The sequence below is a fragment of the Mycteria americana genome, chromosome 2, assembly GCF_035582795.1.
Source record: "Mycteria americana isolate JAX WOST 10 ecotype Jacksonville Zoo and Gardens chromosome 2, USCA_MyAme_1.0, whole genome shotgun sequence".
Lineage (NCBI taxonomy): Eukaryota > Metazoa > Chordata > Aves > Ciconiiformes > Ciconiidae > Mycteria > Mycteria americana.
The window spans coordinates 31,645,664-31,664,282 of NC_134366.1; the positions used below are offsets into that span (position 1 = coordinate 31,645,664).

Consider the following 18,619-nt stretch of genomic DNA (forward strand, 5'->3'; position numbering starts at 1 on the left):
TTCTGAAAGTAGGACTTCTGAAAAATAAAGTAAAATAATTGGAAATTATTAAATTAGTAATGAAGTTGTTGATTTTTTTTTCTCTCTTCTCTTCTGCTAAAACAAATTACAACACGTTCATGTAAGTAAATGGTAACAGTTTTGCTTGTGTGTAGTGTTTTGTTTTTTTTTTTTTTTTAACGCTTTAAATAATTTGGACTGCTGATTTTCTGTTTTTCCTGCTCTGGGCATGGCTTGGGAGAATAGAGATTATTGACTTAAGGATACAAACTTTTACATGCAAATATTCTCATTGACTTCAAAGAAAGTAACAACCTGTGAAAGTTATAGTTCTGTTTAAGTCTTTGCAGAAGCATGGCTACTGTTTGTATTCTTTGAAACCTTGGAGGATACAAATTCCACATCCTTCCTGGGCAAACTATTCCAAAGCCATACTGTACCTGCAGGTAGATGTCAAAGCTTATGTTTTTTGCAGTGATGTTAGTCCCTCATTTTTCTATTCACATCAGAAATAGCAAACAGATTGCAGTAACCAATGTATTTCAAGACCGTTACAACTTTTCAAGTTCTCCATTCCCCTCCTTGTTTCCTGCTGCTCAGTCCCATGGTCTTTTTTTAAATTAAAGAATTAGGTGCCTGCCAGGTCTCATGTGCTTTATCCTGCTTGGGACAGGAAGACATACTGGCTGTTAGCTTGTGTCTATTAGCATCCCTTTCACTGTGGTCAGAACAGTAAACTTCATGTCTCAAATTCAGGTGTGGGGTTTGTTTGTATGTTTAGAAGCTATTTTTTAGCCAACGGGGAACAGAGAAGTGTATAATAGTTAATTATTTCGAAAAGTAGCTGATAAAAATGAGAATGAACTAACAACACCTTCCAACAACCAAGACTTAGTCCTTGGAGTATCCTTATTGAAATTCTTCTGAGGACTTAAATCTATGGAGAAAAATAATGGGAGAGTAGATGTATTATTTATAATTTTGTAAAAAAGAAAACAGTTCCTAAATTGTAATTTTTTTGTGGTAAAAGGGGAAAAAAATCAGTCCAAGAGATAAAGAGTAAGTAATGAATGGTAAAACCTGATATTCTTTAACAGCCAGCAAATAATTTTCCTTCTGGTCTTCTTTAAGGAAGACGATATTGTTCTAAAGATACTGGACATGTACCCTACTATTTGTCCTGTTAAATGAGGATATTGAGAAAGAATAAGTAAAAGAATCATTTTTCAGTTTCATGGATATTCTACTACTTAACATATAATGTCAATCTGTAAGACAATGTCTAGACAGTATGAAAAGACAATTGGATAGCATGAAGGATCTTTATGCTCTTCTGCTTTGAGAATCTTCTTTTTCTAACTTCAACAAAATAGGGTAAAAATTAATGGATTGTTCTTTACTTCCTGGTGGAAAAAAAGCATTTATAACATGAAAGATTACAGGAAAAAAAAATCTACTGTTCCAGTAATACGGTGTTTGTGGCCCAAAGGAACTAATTCTGAGTGCTGAGTCTTTTGTGGACTGTGTTTTTTTTTATTTTTTTTTTTTTTTCTTTTCCTTTGTAGGTGGTACCTGGAATTTTTTCTACAGAGGTTTTTTCATTCTTCAGGTTGTATGGTAGAAGTGGTGCATCCATTCTACAGTCCAAGACCAGATGTATGTTTTTGCAAATATGGTATAAGTATGTAGATGCTTTTCATTACCTAAGTTGTCAAAACCTACCCAAATTGCTGAATAAAATGAATGCCAGTCAGAACTTTTCAGGCTTTGGATTTCTCTGGAAAATAACCCATTTCCTTTCACTGGAAAGACCTGATGTGTGCAAAGATCCTCCTAGGACTCTGTGCTTTCTCTCAGAAGAGATGGGTCTGACTGAGAGAGACTCAGGAGACAGTGCAATACAGGATCTGCTCTGGGAGAAAGCACGATCTGCCCTTGTGATTGAAGGAAGTGGTTCCTGTTTCTTTCATGATTTTATGTGCTGTGATAAGATTGCAGAGCTTAATAATCATAGGAGATAATAATAATCTTAAGGTTTCTTGGGTTGTGGTTGCATAGTGAAAGCTTCAGTTCTGCAGATGCAATTTGTCTCTAGTAGAGAAGGAACGGTGATCTTTAAAGAAACCAGCATGTGGCAACTTCATCTAGCATGGGACTAAAATAGCGAAGGGTTGACATGGCTGGTCTGACATTGCTGAGTAACAACAGGCAGCTCATGCTTTCACTGCTCATACCTTTTGATGATGAAGTAAAGGAATTTGAAACTGTGATACGAATAAAAAACGTGTAAGTGATATTTCTAAAATTAGCTCATGCACCAAATGAGAAATATGGAAAACTGATTTCCAGAGCAGTCTCTCTGAGAGTAGACAACAGCTTAGGAAATGCATAGAAGCTTGCATTGCTGCTATCCATGTTGAAGTTGTCCTACAGTTAAATAAAATGCTCTGCTTTTGCCAAACAAAAATTGAATGAATTGCAAAAATAAAAATACCAACGTAGCTTTAATTTTCACATAGACATGATCTGTTGCTATTGCTGTTTTTCTAAAGGACTTCAGTTCGTTCAGTGCGTACATATCTCCTCCATTGACAAGTTATTACTTTTTTTTTTGCCTTTCAGGAGCACAATTAGATCTGACATGCAGTAAACGAAATGCAGAAAAATTATTAAATTAGGCTAAGTGATTTGAAAGAAAATGCTGATGAGGCATTATACTTAGCATTGAAAACATCTATCCAGAGCTTTTGGATGCAGATGTTAATGTATATGGAGACTTACACACCTAAAGACTCCTGTTGAAACCTGTTCTCAAGTCTTATACTTGTAGAAGGCTTTATTGTTGGTAAGTGTATTAATTTGGTGTACTTTAAACTAGACTAAAGAGAGAGAATACTGTTAACAACCAGGCTGTGCTCTCTGAAAGTCCAATAAAAAAACTTCTAAACCTTTAAAAAAAGATAACTTTTTTTTTTTAAAGACTGTTGGGATGAGAACTCTTGGGATGCTTTTGTTCTTCTGGAAAATCTACCTTTGCCAGTAAATGTTGTCATTTATTAAGAATGATCTCACAGTTTCCCTTTTTCTCCAGAGAACTAGTTGGTGTTTGTCATCTTCTAGGAGAGTCTCTTAAGTTCTCTTTTATTTTTACTAAATTTTTTGTCCTTTAAAGTGACAGTAAGTTACATAAATGTTTAAAGCATTATTCTCTTTATTAATGAAATGTCATTGATGCAGACCCTCCTCGAAAACGTGTCCTAAAATAATGTGTTATTTTTCTGTTTACCTCTGACTTTGAGCACGCTTTGATACTTTCAAACTTCTCTTCACAACCGTAAAGTAATAAAGCTAGAAGTAATTCTTTTTAAATCAAAGCTGAATGAAGGCTGAAATGTTCTTGTAGATATTCTGAAAATAAATTTTCACTCCCCAACAAACTCCAGATACCATAAGATTCACAATAAAATGTTAGCAAGAAGACATTTAAGGATGAATTCAAGGTCTGATCACAAGCTGGCATCCAAGCTAGAAGTTACCCTAGAGCACTCCTCCAATAGATTCTTATAATAAATATATTGGAATAGTGGATAACCCTAACTTATTTTAAGATAACAGTTCTATCTATATGGTGTGTCTGTCTCTGATAATGAGAGACAGGATTCAACAACCTAGCCCTACACTTTTAAATTAGGGGTAGCAAGGTTTGCATTTCATGGGGTGGTTTGTTTTTTGGTTGGGTTTTTTTTTTTTTTAATATTGCTAGCAATAGTCTTTCAGCACCCCTTGTATGGTTGCTTTGCAAACCCCTGGTGCCTTGTGTAGGTGTATAGCACGATAGCAGATTGTGGCCATGTCCTGAAGGACTGTTTCCTCTTGGTAATGCTTTGGAACTGTGGTGAAGACAGACTCTTTCAAGGAGCAACACCTGAAAGGAAATGCATAGCATATATCCTATGGGTAGCATATATTCCCTATGATGAATAGTCTAAGAAGGTGGTAAACTGTAGGCAAAAGCTTGATGCCAGAGGACCATGCTTATAGGTAGCAGTAAGGGATCAGATCTTAGAAGGAGAACAAGTAGAAGGATCTGCTATTGTTGTTGAGAACTTAAAAAAAAAAAAAAAAGCGCGAGCTTTTCCTTGAATTATTAGAACTGTAGAGAAAACAGCTGCTGCTTGTCTTGAATATCAGTGTTTTGCATCTAAAGCCTGACTTCAGCTTTGCATGCCCTTTCCCAAGCATGCTGGAGGAGGAAGATGTTTGTTTTGAAATACAACAAGAATCTTGCCCCCGCTTTAAAAATAGTTTTCATTCAACTTCAGCTACTGAGGTTATGTGCCATTTTTATCCACTTACTATAATGTCATCTCATCAGTCTCTTGATGCAGAAAAATCAAAGGTCAGGCTAGGTTTCTCTCTTACTTGGTGTTCAATCATCTAGTGGATATGGATTCATTATTAAATTGTTTTATGCAAGAAAAGTGGAAAGCAAACAAATACAATACAATGAAATCTATTACCCCAAAGACATAGCGTGTGTGCATTTTCCCCTCTCCTCTTGTAGTGCAATGTGAAAGTATGTTTGGAAACTGCAGTGATGGGATACAACAAAAAAAACCAACTCGGGGTAATAGAAACCGGTTCTCCTATGCTAAACTAACAAAAGCTGGTGTAAGTCTGCTAAAGCAAACATCTCGGACTGTGGCAGCAGAACTTGCAGACTGTCATTAGGTAGGTCCAGTCTTTCAAGTCCTTGCTGAATGAATTTGTACAAAGCGCTAATGAAGACAAACAATCTATTTAGGCATCGCTGGAAAGCTCCCATTCAGCTAGCAGCTGGCATGAATGTTGTCAGAAGACATAAGCAAATGACAAATAACTGAATATGTGGAAAAAATGAGATGTCAATGAGCTGATTTCTCATTAGCACTTCTTTTCTTCTTCTTTAGATATTGTAAACACATTATTCAGGGTTGGTTGTACTGGCCTCGTAAATGCCAATAAGTCACCACTGAAGCAGTGTGCAGATGGGAAGCTGCTGCCCGGGTGGGAGGACAGTCCCCCTCCACGGGAGCCAGGCACTTTGCATCCCAAGGTATTCACAGCTCTGTGCTCCTAAAGTAACTTCTGTGAGGCACAAGAAAAGCAAATCCTGTGTGAACTGGGTTGCTGTGAAGTGCTAACAGACTTTTCTTGCTCTGATTACAAAGAAAGCCATTTTTATGAAAACTAGAGGAAGGATTACTGTCAACAGTAGGGCTGACAGAATATTTTAAAGTGTATTATCAAAGTAGAATAGCCTATTTTTTTTTCTCGGTCTTCACAGATTGTGTGCTTTTTCTCTGGGTAATGGAAATGATTAAATAACTGTAAATTAAAAGCAATGAAAAATGTTACAGAATTGCCTGGGGAGGCCTTTGGCTGTAGACCAGGTCTCTCAGTAGTGTATAAATGGCCCTAGACTGCAGTGCTTTGGGTTCAGCTTCACATCCAGTGTGAAAAACAGGACCATTTGGTACAGTAGTTTATTTTGCATTCTAGAAACTGGAATCCAATATAAATGGGACTTTTGCAGCCAAACTATGATGTCTTCAAGTGGCTGAAAGCTGTCTGAGATTTGGTGTTTGGTTCCGGTGTCTTACCTCCCTTCCTTCCCCTGACCTCCCATCTCTATCAGGCTTGCCATGCACAGTCACACTTCCTTTTCAATTTGGTCGCTGATATAAATTCAGGTAGTACAAAATGGACAAGTCCCACACAGGCATTGTGTCGAGCTGCTTGTGGGTTTCCTAGCTTCTTCACTTAAAGCAAGAGATTGGATTGGGCTACACTTGCCCATGATATCCGTATCTGATGTTTGACTCTAACGAGAGATTAAATCCTAAAGCAGAATGTGGGAGTTTCCGCTTTCTAAACTCAGGGGGTCAGTCCAGCTGAATACGACAATTTTTCAGTTTTTAGAAATGAAATGTTTGTGTTGTGTGTGGGTTGGTTGTTTGGTTGGTTTTTTGTTCCTCCTCCACCCCCCAAATCACTGGACGACTGGTCTCAGAGTGTTTTTCATGTTATATTGTAGGTTGTCCAATGTAATAGGACTGAAAGGTGTGTGTGTGTCTGTTTATATGTATAGATAGATACTTATATGGTCAAAATGTTGCTTCTGCTCCCCTGAGGAGAGGATTACAATGGTCAACTGGTAGATCCATTTTTTCCATGTGCTTCAAATCCGCCACAACCAATTCAAATTACTAGTCATCCAGGATTTATAGTGCTATTTTCTCTCCTTGCTTCCCTTTTCTGCATAATCATCAGTAGTCTTAAGTACCTACAGGCATTTGAAAATCCCACTTGGTGCTTATTCACTTTTTTGAAATCATGTTGAAAATATAGCCCTTAGCCTGTTACCATCTGTGAAGGATGATAATACTTTCTTTCCTTTTAATGGAGGAATTTCGCACAGTTGGGGGAACCTGGGCTACCCCAGTAATACCCAGCATCAGGTTAAAACCCAACCAAATGAAAGATCTATTTACTGGGGCTCCTTTTAGTGCATTCAGCTGTGCTTGGGGGATGAGTCTCTTCCCCCCCATGTGATGGGAGGCACCTGCTTTAGCTGCCCAATCATGCTGTGGAGGTGTTTATATTTCTCTAACTCCAAGGAGAAGTTCAAATTTTACGATACAGCAGAGATGATGTAACTTCAGGCTGCTGCCAAAAGGCTCCTTTTGTGTGTCTCCTTCCCCCTCTTCGTGCGGGTTTTTTGTCTGAGCGTGGAGCCAGCTGTACTTCGGCTGTGGCTTGGGGCCCTCTGCTCCAAAGGGGTGCCTTTCTTCTGCTGCTTGTCATGGTTCCACCTACCTGCACAGAGGCTACCCCCAGGAGAGGGGAACTCGGGCATACCTGTTTGCGCTGCCTCGTTGGCAGGGTCCTCTGCCAGGCTCCTCTTGCATTGGGATGGGTGCTGGTGCTGCCAGACATGGTCATTGCAACTTCCCATCCTCCTTTGCAAGTTCATTTTTCGACACATTGTGGCCTTATGGGGACCCTGAAAGGTCAGTGATAAATAAAGCAAGAATCATAAATAAAAAAACCAACACCCCAAACCCTGAAAAACATCTTCAGAGATTATATATTTTCCTGCTAATAAGCCCAACGTTCCTGAGAGATGCTAACTGGGGCTCTATTATCTGCTGTAGTATGTGGGGATTTGGATCTCTGCATATTTTAGCAGTGTATGTATCCATGAATGCACATTGAATCAGCCCCTTTCTCCTCTGAGTCAAAATACATAGTGACAGTTCATGAAAATAACATCTGCCAACAAGAAGTACGCTAGGCAGTAAAAGAAGAGCTATACTGCAAGCACTGAACTGGGTCTGGTTCAGCCTTTGGTGCTTTCCAGTATGCCATTGAATCATACAGGTTTGGTTTTTTTTTTTTTTGCACAGTGAATGCATAACATACCTTCATAATAAGTAATGGCAGTTCAGTGTTACCTTTTTTAAGGGTTCTCAGGTTGGTTGTGTGTAATTTGTAATAAAGAAACTGCGTATCCTCACAACCTTTGCTGTTAACACACCTCACCTTGCCTTCACAACTTTTTATTGATCATAAAAACTGTTTAATATTTTAGTACCTTGAAATCTGTACTGGCACTGTAAAAAAAAAAAAAAAAAGCTTGAAGTAATATTCTCTACGCACATAACTTGTACCCCATTCTGCAAAGACTGAAGACCACTTTGCTTCTATTTAAGCAATCAGCTTCCCATTGATTTTAGAGTATTACACTCTGAATAGGAATTAGATGGATAGATAAATAAATATATTGGAATGAGTCTTTCAATATTAATCAAGAAAATAAACAAATGAAAGAAATAATGAGCAAAGGGATGAAGATTGAGAAGGATGCATATGGGTTTAAATCCCTGCCTAAGATCATCTTTCTTTGCTTCCTGGCCCTGCCACAGATTGCCTGTGTGTCCACCTTTTTAGCAAAATAAATGGATAATGTAGTTTTTTTGTTTTGTTCTCTATTTTGAGGTTTTTCTTTTTTCTAATTTAGATTGCAAAGTTCTTCAGCTGCAGCATCTTACTATTAGCATGTATGCCGGGTAATACACCCTGGGGTCCTAATTTTGTTAAAGACTGAAAATAGTACTGTAATAGTGTTTAATGATGATCACGATGGGAAGATACAAGTTTAGCACTATGCATCTCAGATAAATTTTGAGAATGCTGCTTCTTTCATGATGTGGGTGATGTTGATGGATTCTGTCATTCTGGCTGGCCATAGCCACTTCTGTCGTTTTGTTTTGAGGCACACTTTTTACATTCAGTCTTCACCAAAGGAAAAATGGTTGTGCAAAGTCTTGGAGAATTACACTAAGGGGAAATCATCTGAGGCTGGTCCCATCTGAAACATGCTACAGCATCTTGAATTCTGTAGACTGTGCCAATGTGTGGTTGAGACTGTTGGGAACTTCCCAGGTTAGGCTTGTGATTTGCAAGCAATTTGGGTGATGATCCAGAAGATTCAAATATCTCTAGAGTACAAGCACTGGAATAGTATAAAATTATTGCTGTAAGTGTGAGGACAAAAAGCATATATGAAAGAAAAAAAAATCTATAAAGGGGGCTGATTTTGGTGGTAGAAGGATAGGTAAGATAGGCACATAAGCCTTTTACTGGAAATAAAACAGAAGCAGCAAACTTGAGGTTTCAAGGTATAAACTCATATAGACTGTCAACAGGAATAGTGCTGTAAAGAATTAAAAAAAATAAATCTCTTCTATTGCAAGACCCCTAACTGTCTTTCTGTAGCGCATGTTACGTGATAAAAGATTTTCTTTTCCCTGTGTGGTCCCATTTGATTACAATGCTAGGAGTGCCTGGCCGCATTCCAGATGTAATTAATTGCAGCTTTGGTTTCAGATTGCAGCGGGGCCAGGCTGCCTCTACCCCTTGCACTTGTTCGCATCTTTAGATAGCTTTCCACCACGCCAGCTGGTGAGTGAATGGAGCCTTTCACAGCAAGCCTAATAGGCATGAATGGTTGAGTCATTGTCCTTGTTGGCTCTCTAGTTAATCTAGTGACAAACAAGGTTGGAGCTGCTGCGGTTGACATTCTCTTTATTGCCTGTGTTTTCAGTGTAAACACTGTGTGTAAAGGGATTTCATCTTTTTGCCAGCTCCTTTCTGTTTCTTGCTGGTTTTGGAAGGAAAGTATTCTTTATGAAGAGGTACCAGTAAAAGGTGCTATGTGTTATGTTCATTTGTTTACTTTTAGTTTCCAGCAAAGCAGACAATTGAATACCTCAGGTTGTGTGTTCAGGTTCCAAGTTTTACAGTTTTTTTTAATTCCTTCCGAGGTTCAATTCTCTCTACTCACATAAATGATTTCTGCATTGCATGTGAAGTTAAGTTACAGCAAGCTATCGCTTCAGCTCTTGCCTGCTTATAGGGATGCGTTTCTGAACTGTTATTTATTTATTTATGCAGTACACAAGCTTAAATAAAACTAAAAATAAAAGGAGGTCTATTTTTCTTACAGGGAAACGTTATAGATGTGAAACCCCCCCCAGATTTATTGTTAATACCCTTTTTGATAGATGAAAAAAGTAGCAGAAAATGTATTCTAACCAGGAAATTCTATAACAATAGAAAATGTTCTTTCTATGAGTAATTTTCAATTCCATAGGCATAACACAATTTTTTTCTAAAATACTTCTGCTATTCCTCTTATTAAATTCTAAAAGGTAAACTAACTTTAGATAGCATGTAGTAAAAAAGGCATCAGAAATGCAAATAAACTCCATGTAGTGTTTGAAAACCATGCATGTTTTCATAAATGCTTTTGCTTGATCATGATACCTAAAAAGTTTGGGTTTTCTTTTTTAAGCCTTTTCTGAGCTCAAGAAGGAGAGGAACATGTCCCAACTTTTCATTTCCCTATTTTCTAGTTCTTTCAAAATCAAAGAAGGAAAAGTGAGTCAAAAGGGCAGAAGCAACATCCAGCAAAACTGCTCATTGACGATCTTGTCATTTATTCAGTCTTGTCATTAATGTCTTTTATGTCATTCTTCTATAATGAATTGTGTGTAATACAAAAAAATACAACTCAGTGACCACTTCCCGGTCTTCCTACAGCAGGAAACTGTTTTACAATGAGAAATGTGGGTACTGTAGTAATCTCCGTCCACGTAACGCTGGCGTAACATGGGCATGCTGTGCTGAGCCCTTGGCTCTGACGGAGAGCTTTAACGTCCCTGAGCTAATCAGTACCACTACCAGCATTGCTGGGAGTAATTTCATGCTCTGCCCTCCTTCAGCCTGGAGGAGCTGCGGAGGGAGGGGAGCACCCTGGGTAGCAGCATGGTCACGTCTGGTCTGCCAGAGAGGCAGGACGCCTTCCTGAGCCCCTCGGATAGAAGACCCGTGCTATTTGTGTATCTGTGCTTTATTCTGGGCTGTCCTGCCCATTTGGCAGTGGTGAGGTTTTGCAGAGGAAGATATCCTCTTCAACGCCGAAAAATGTTCTTTCATACAGCTAAGAAAACGCGACTATCTTCCATAACAGCTCTTGTACACCTTCTGCTTCCTTGTTTTCCCAATAAAACATCTTTCAGGAATCTCCCTGGGCCTCTGCCCATGTCCACAGTTATAAATGAGCAACGTGCATGTTTCGCAGTGCTTAACAGCCCCGATCTAAACTTGCATAATGAGATGCTGGAAGTTGTAGCGGTTAGCTAGGGCAGGGGCTGTCATAACTGTAATGCAGAGGAACTGGGAGCAAAACTCTCATTAATGCTAAAGGAGAAGTTTGCCTAATTCCCTGCTAACTGCGCTGAAAATCTTCCCCAAGAGACACAGTTAAATAGTCATAATTTAATTTGATTTGTGTTAGCCCTCTTTGCCTAATTAAAAATATATACAAAAGCAGAAGACAGAGAACAGAACTGTTAAGCTCTTCAGTATTTGGGGCACACTGTGATATTTCACCAGTGCAGTAAGAGCAGGAAGAAAACAGCCCATCCTTTTGTAATTCTGCCACATCTTGGGACACTTATCTGGCTACAGTAGTGATTGACGGACAGTCAATGTTGACTTTCCTGACTATTAATCTGAAAAATATGCTACCTGTCTGCAAGGGTAGTAAGAGAAGGAATCTAACTACAGCACATGTATGAGCCTTCCTTTAATTAGACTAAAAGCAATTTTTTTTAAATCTTACTTCTATATTTTGTTTATGGTTGCCTTTTAAATTGACATATTTTCTTAACACAATAACCCACAATGAAAACTTCTCTGTCTCTCTCTCCTTTTTTCCTCTTCTGGTATACAGTTTTGTTCTGTAGTCTTACTTATCTGAATAATCCCATGGACTTGGTTTATTAAACTGTGTAAACACAGCTACATTTGGCCAATTCTCGATGGCCTTTAGACCTTTCAAGTTTTTTTGCATTGCTCTCTCGGAATTGAGAACAAGTTAAAATATTGTGTCTGATAATGCTTTATGTGTTTGGCTTTTTTCAAGGATTTATTTGAAGTTTGGTGTTCCAGAGTAAAAAAAAAAAGCAGGGGAAAGAAAATATTACTTCCTTGCTTCCTTCTGTGTGTGGGAGCTTCCTCAAGAGCTGCACTTGTGAGGTAGTGCTTCAATCTTGCTGTGCAATGTTGACATTATGCTATCTATTCCAGGAGCCTCTGTGGCTGAAGGTCACAGGCTAAATGTTATTTCATTTTGTATTGGGAAAGTACAATTTGGAAGCTGACTAAAAGCAAAATCTGAAATCCAAAGTTGAATGGTACTCATAAAGATTGCACAAAGGATAAAAATCTCATTGTATGAACGAAGCAAAAAAACTTTTTTTTTTTTTTATTTCTGCCTTTTCTGCAATAGTTACTTGAGTAGGCGTTGCGTTCTGCACAGGAGTTTCCTGCAGAGGGTTCGCTGCAGATTTGATAGCATTAAGGAATACCTTGGAAGGATTAGGGTAAGACTCTTAGCAGATTAAGTCTCTAGAGAACATTCTTGATAACATGTGACTGGCTCTGGCTTTTGACCTTCCTTGTATAGTGTTGACATCAGAATAATTATCACAGGGCACTATAGAAAATCAAATGTTTAAATGATTGCCTCCAATTAAGAGGTTTTTTTTAATGTGCAAATGAAATGTTACATATGTAGGAGTCCCTATTGGCGGTGGTTCTTCATGATAATGACGTAAAAATAGTGCTTTTCAAACCTGCTGAACTGTATCTTGATCCAAAGAATTATTTTAACTGCATTGAAAGATTATTAATCAAAAAAGAATGACATGAAAACAAAAATGAACTGATTTCTGGATCTGACTACTCTCAGTCCTCTTCTGATTTCCCTGTCTTGCCCATTACCCTTTGATTCACACAAAAGGGGGTCTAAAACATCGTTGCCTTGCCTTCCTGCTGCAAGATGTCCTTTTTCTTTCACTATCAGTGCCAATGTATCTCCACTAGTGCTAGCATAGTCCACTCTGAGCACTTTGGGTCATCTCCACTAAGATGATGGTAAAAAAGGTTTACATGAGGTTTGGGGCTAAAGTCTAGCAGGCACCTGACATTCTCCCACTTCTTTCACTCCTCGAGCTGTTCCTGAGGTAGCAGCAGCAGGGATCGTTTTAGGAGAAAGAAAATGCTGCTCACACCACAACTACCCTTATAAATAGACCTTCAGAAGTGAATACAGAGCAATTCTACATTTAGTATTCCCACTGCTGTTTTAAAAAGAACTAGTAAGTTTTTGCTGGACTTTGATCTTTTTCTCTTTTTCAGCTGAAAACAATCACAGTTGTTCTGCCTAAAGAGAAGATTTTTGTTAAATCCCCTTGCAAATGGTCCCTGATCTCTGTTTATTTTTCTGAATCTTTCTTCCTTCCCAGCCCTGGCGGTATCAGTTTGAGGGAGGAGCAAAATCACTATGGCAGCAGGCTGCTTCCCAGACGTGTCAAAGAAACCTGCCAAATTTCGTAGGTTTATTGTGTGTGGTGCTCGGATTCTCTTTTGTGTTTGTCACGTAGTCAGTCGAAAATAGCAGTATTTGCACTAGGATTTTACACTCCCTTATTCTGTCCCTGGCAGGGCCACTGCGTGTTTCCTCGTCCATGTCGGTCTCGTGCTTGTTCCTGAGAGGATGGAAAGGAAACGGTGGGGTAAAAGCCTTCGTAATTTGCTTCTGAAGACAAAGGTTTCTTCATGCCTATTGTACCGGAGCACTGGTACAAATCGAAACAGCAGCCCCCTGAGAGTGTTCAAATGTGGTCTTCTGGGACTGTGTCACATTTGTTTTCTCGTTGGAAGGTCAGAAGGGCCCAGTAAAGTCCGTAACAGCAGATCAGTCTCATCTACGCTGCAGGACTGAGCCATTTTTTTCAATCGTGTCAAGGGGCAGTGTCCCCAGCACAGCAGCTATCACTGTTCAGCCAGCCAGTCCTACTAGGGGCATGGAAACTCTCAGTGATAGATGCTTCTCTTGTAGGATGTGTTATAGCCATTGGGAAAACGCTTCCACAGCTTCGGCATGTGCTTACTTTAATCTGCCAAACTAATTTCCTAGCTCTGGTTTGGACTCATTCTTTCAAACAGCATCTGGGGTGCCATAACTGGTTGTGTGTTATGTACTCTTCCACGCCGAGTGCTGTGAGAGTGTGGTCATGGTGTTGAAACATCTCCCCCTCTGCACTGCTCATCTATAAGGAGCACCCTGGGATCTGATCTTTGTGGCATCCCCACAGGTATTCCGTTCTGCGGTGCAGACAACTCCTGAGCCTCCAGCTGTGTCAGCTGCTTCCTGTGGTAATGACATCAAGTCAAAAGGATGAGCTAGCAGCTTTTCTCATAAGTGTGTTGTGCTTCATTTTTGGGACGTCCACTGGAGAATATAGGTGGTGCTCCATGCTCATACACTGGGTTTTGATGTACGCCTGTGGTTTGATTACTTAATGTAAGTTACAGACTACTCTATTGATTCCCTATCAACTGGCCAATTTTAATTTCACTTGTGTTTGGAGCCAAAGCTGCCTCAGTTAAACACTTAGAATTGTTCTTCAGAGGCACATGTTTCTTTCTACTGACCATAGGGGAAACATAAATTCCTAGCTTAAGTTCTTTGAGTCACCCTGTTGGTTTGTGTACCTTTGCAGTGCTGAAATGAGTCCTCTGAATCCAGCCCATGCTCTTTGAAGTGCCTGATTTAGAGCCTTTTGTTGGATTGCTCTTTTGTTACTTGCTGGTTTTCTCCCTTTTGCATCAACAGCAACAAAGAAACCCTTATTTCAGTGCAATTCCATCAGTCATGTATAAAAATAGAGCAAATACCTAGGAAATCAGAATAGATCCCAGAAGGGCCTTGTGGTAATTTCTGTTCCAACTTCAAAAGGTACTATTTACATAATGCAACATCTTCACTGGAATGAATAAACCGTGATTTAATGCAAGACCTTTTGTCTTTTATATCTTACATTTAGATAATAGATGCATAAAAATTAAAATAAAAATACCTGAAAGAGTGATCTTTGGTTAATGAAGCTGTGAAATTGAAGCTTGTTTCTGATGCACAGCATCAAAAGGAGTTTTCACTCTTATTTTAGCAAGCAGTAAGAGGCAGGTTCATATTAGCTGATCTAATCCAGTCCAACTTTATATGATCTTAATCTCAGCTGCTCCTCATGCTCAGTTTCAAATTATTTATTACTGGGCTCCCCCTGGTCTCCTGTCCTGCTTCCCTATGGCTGTTTAAGATTGCAGACAGCTCAGATAGAGTCACTCTCTTCTAAGACAAGCATGGACATGAAAGGTAAGTGTCTGTTCATCCTTTTCTTGGCTTAGACCCATACTCCTGCCTTGTAAGGACCTCTCTAACATCTCTAGCTCTTATAAGAAAAAAGTACCGTATTGCCATCAAAAAGTGCTTTCTGTACTGTTTTGGTTTTTTTTACCACAATTGGATAATTCCATGGAAGTGTGGAGGGTCTCCCTCTGCTCTAACCAAAGATTTTAACCACGCTGCAGACGCTTCTCTATATAGAATTTCTGCAGCCTGCAACCTCATGTAGGCTTCTCTCCTTACATAGGTTTCCCATCCAGTTGTTCTTGCTTTTATTCATGGCTGTGGGGTTGTTGTTTTTTTCCCCCTGAAGCTTTTGGGACAACTTCTTACATTAGCTTCCACCCCTGGCTTCCCCATCCTCAATTCCCTCTTAAGCCTCCCTCAGTGGCAGAGTGGTTTCTTTATAAGCTACGAGCAGCCCAGAAAGGCACCCTTGCAGCTTTCACTCACTACAACCGTCGCACATATCTCCATGAACAGCTATCTTAAAGGAAACCAATTTCCAAAATGTTAAACGTTAGCAAAGCTCACCCAGCACATGCTTGATATGCCATCTGTTACAAACAAGAATGAGGCTGCAGTGAAGAAGGAACACACTGAGAATGAGAATGAAACCTATTTCTTACTCTGTGCCACTCTGTGCTCGGCATATCCTGCCATATCATCATTTTTCTAACTACTTCAGGTTTCCTTTGCAGATTTGACTTTCAGCCTTTTCCTGACACATGCAAACAGACTTCACAGCTGCTTCTATACTACACCTCAGGCACTGGTCATCTATGCTACCCTTCTAACTGGAAGTATGGTTCTAGCGAGTCCCAGCTGCTCTTGGAACAGATGACGTTAAGACTCCCATAGGAAGAAGCATAAGTCTCTTCTACCTTTCCAAGGCTTAGCTCATTGTACCCTGGCCTTCAGTTTTATCTTTCTAATTCTGAACTGGTCCCCTAGTTATTTCCTTTTGGTCCTATTCTTTTAATCAGATGATGGAGGACAGCCAAGGCTCACCTTGCTGTGCCTTGCTATGCCCCAATTACAATAAATCTCAGGCTACATTGTTCTTTGGCATCCAAGCATATTGTGTTGATGCTATGAAGAAGGCCAAAAAAACCGTAATGAGTCTAAGCCTGTTCCTTGCAGGAAATTTCTTCTTTGGCCCTTGCAGTTGCTGTCAAGCAGGTAGCTGTAGCCTCACCCCCTATTTTCAGTCTCTCTCTCTCTTTCTCCCCCCCCCCCCCTGCTTTTAAAGTTGGACATGGTGTAGGACAGTGGATACAACAAGATTCTCTAGGACTACTGATTTTTTTTATTCACCTACCCCATAAGTGTCGAGATGAGGATTTTCAACGGGCTCCTCTGTGTTACAGACTATTTTCTGTCCTCTAAGGTACTTGCTACAGAGTAAGCACTTCACAAGAAATGCCCTTTCAATCAAGGACTTTTCCACCTCCCTGTGCCCCCTGCTCTCTAAGCATGAGGAATGGTAACTAAAGGAATGGAGTTCTGTAAAATGGAAAGTGTGAAACCATGTGCAACTGCGTTGCGTGTTTTTGACTATTCTGAGGACCAATGCTTAAAACCACAAAAAGACTTGCTGCCCAATGCATGGCCTCACTGAATCCTGATAGTACAGGCCCCCTTCACACAGAGAGCGTCCTCTCTGTGTTAGCAGTAACTCAAGAACCTCTGTTAATGGCTTTCAGAGAGGCTAGACAAGCTTTTTAAAGTTGTAAATCTGGAATCAAATTTTTGGTTTGAGTGTGTGTATTTTTGGGTTTTGTTGGTTTTTTTTTCTTTTTTTTATTGTTTTGGGTTTGTCTGTGTTGTGTGTTTTTCTTGTTTTCTTTTGTTTTTTTTTTGTTCAGGACAGCTACTTAGGATGTATGCTGGAAACCAAGAGGCTACTGGAGCATGATAGCAGTTTATGACTGCGTCAGACCCTGACAATAGACAGCTTTCAGACTGGTTCAGCTGTCAGGAATACCATGTATATGAATTGAATATAAGTATTTGTGAATAGAACACAACTATTTGCTGTTTCTATATTTATATAAAAAGAGATTTATAATCCTTCTTGGTAGGGAACCTGCCTTTCTGTGGATTCAGAATTATACTTTGATGTAGTTTGAGGGGCCTGCAGGCATGCTCTCACAAAAATGTTACCCTAGTTATACCGAGTTTACTGCAGTCAGTGAATAAGTGAGATGTAAATGAGATCAGAATTCAGGTCGTGGTATATACTGCACTTTACTGTGTACATAAGGGAAATTATTCTGCTTTCCTATCTGGTTACGGTAAGACTAGTACATCATTAAGAGTTTTGCCAGGGAAATCTGTATGTCTGGCACTTTTAAGAGATCAGAGCTACATTAGAAACTCTTCAGTTACTAAAATGCTGTTGAACCTTATTGATGCAGATACAGGGAGAAAAGATTTCGGTAGCACAACCGAATGCATTTCTGAAGGTTAGAAATGTGCAGCACTGCAGTTCAACACACCTGCAGAATCCCTGGAGTCTTTAACCCTTCAGAGGTTTCTGTAAGAAATAAATTACAGAGCAGCTCCCAGTAAGGGAGAACTGGAAGAATCTTGTTTCCTTTGTTTAGAATAGCGTCAAAGAAGACTGTAAAAGGGAAGAATAGTTTATACTTCCTCTTCTGAATTTAAAGCTCTCTTGTTTCTTTCTAGTATGTAATATAATCTGAAGGATTAATTTGTTTTTAAGTGGTTTATTCTTTTTGAAAGTCTCTTTTAAAAGTGGATTGTCTGTCCTCGAAGGGATTACTGCAGAACTGGAGAATAAGTCCCAGAGGATGAGAATTCAGCAAGGAAAAAGGATATTTCATCGGGATGCTAAAATATTAGATTGAATTAATTGCTCATTTACATGGCAGGCAAAAGGCTTGGAGAATGTGTGAGGTGCTGGGTCAGCAAAAGGAAAAAAGAATGATGGGAAGGAGAAGAGAAGAACTTCATCAATTTGACTGTTTTCTGTATGATTGCTGCTCCCAAGTGGATTAGAGGAGTCCTGCTAGAGGAGGGTAGGGAGGAGGGAATTGCCAACTAGCGAGATCCCCAATCTTGTTTATAAACAAGATTGATAACAAAGCCATTCTGAATTGGGGTAAATGCCAAAGTGGTTTTTGTCCAGCCTGCTCATCTCCTTAGCTGCTCTTCATATACTCAAATAATTCACTTCAATAGGTAGAATAAATTTCCTTGAACCATAATTTCCTTGAACCATCAAACTGCTACTGGGAAGGACTGGTGAAAAGAAATTGCATTTGCACCTCTCAGGGATCACACGTGGCAGCCAAAGTACTGTCACTGTTTCAATATTAAAAGACTACCAAGGTCTTGTCCCTGGCTTTGGAGGTTCAGATGTGATGTGGCTGGTGCTGTGATAATAAAGAATAATGAAAAACATGAAGAAGGTGACACATTTTTAAACAGCACTTGAAACTGGTGTAGGGAGCAATTATTGCTTGTTGTGTTAATATTTGATTTTGATAAAAATGTCAGCCATATCTAGACAGATGTGTTGAGTGAGTCACAGAATGGCAGGTTCTGATATAACACTTCTGACAGTGAGTGCTTCCCAAATGCCTAAGGCGAATGTGAACAGTGTTTCTACTTTTACAAGAAGTTAAGCAGCACACCAATATCCATTCCCTCCTAGAGCTGGAAAATCCTTTCTATAAGGAGGAAAAAACCCCAACTATTGTTAAGTGAATTAGTTCCATGGGACGAAGGATC

General features: G+C 39.4%; 1 long non-coding RNA gene across 4 annotated transcripts in view; it reads left to right on the forward strand.

Annotated features, from left to right (window-relative positions):
- LOC142406599 (uncharacterized) overlaps nt 1-18,619 on the forward strand; it is a 55,547-nt gene that overhangs the window by 9,209 nt on the left and 27,719 nt on the right. The window lies entirely within an intron of this gene.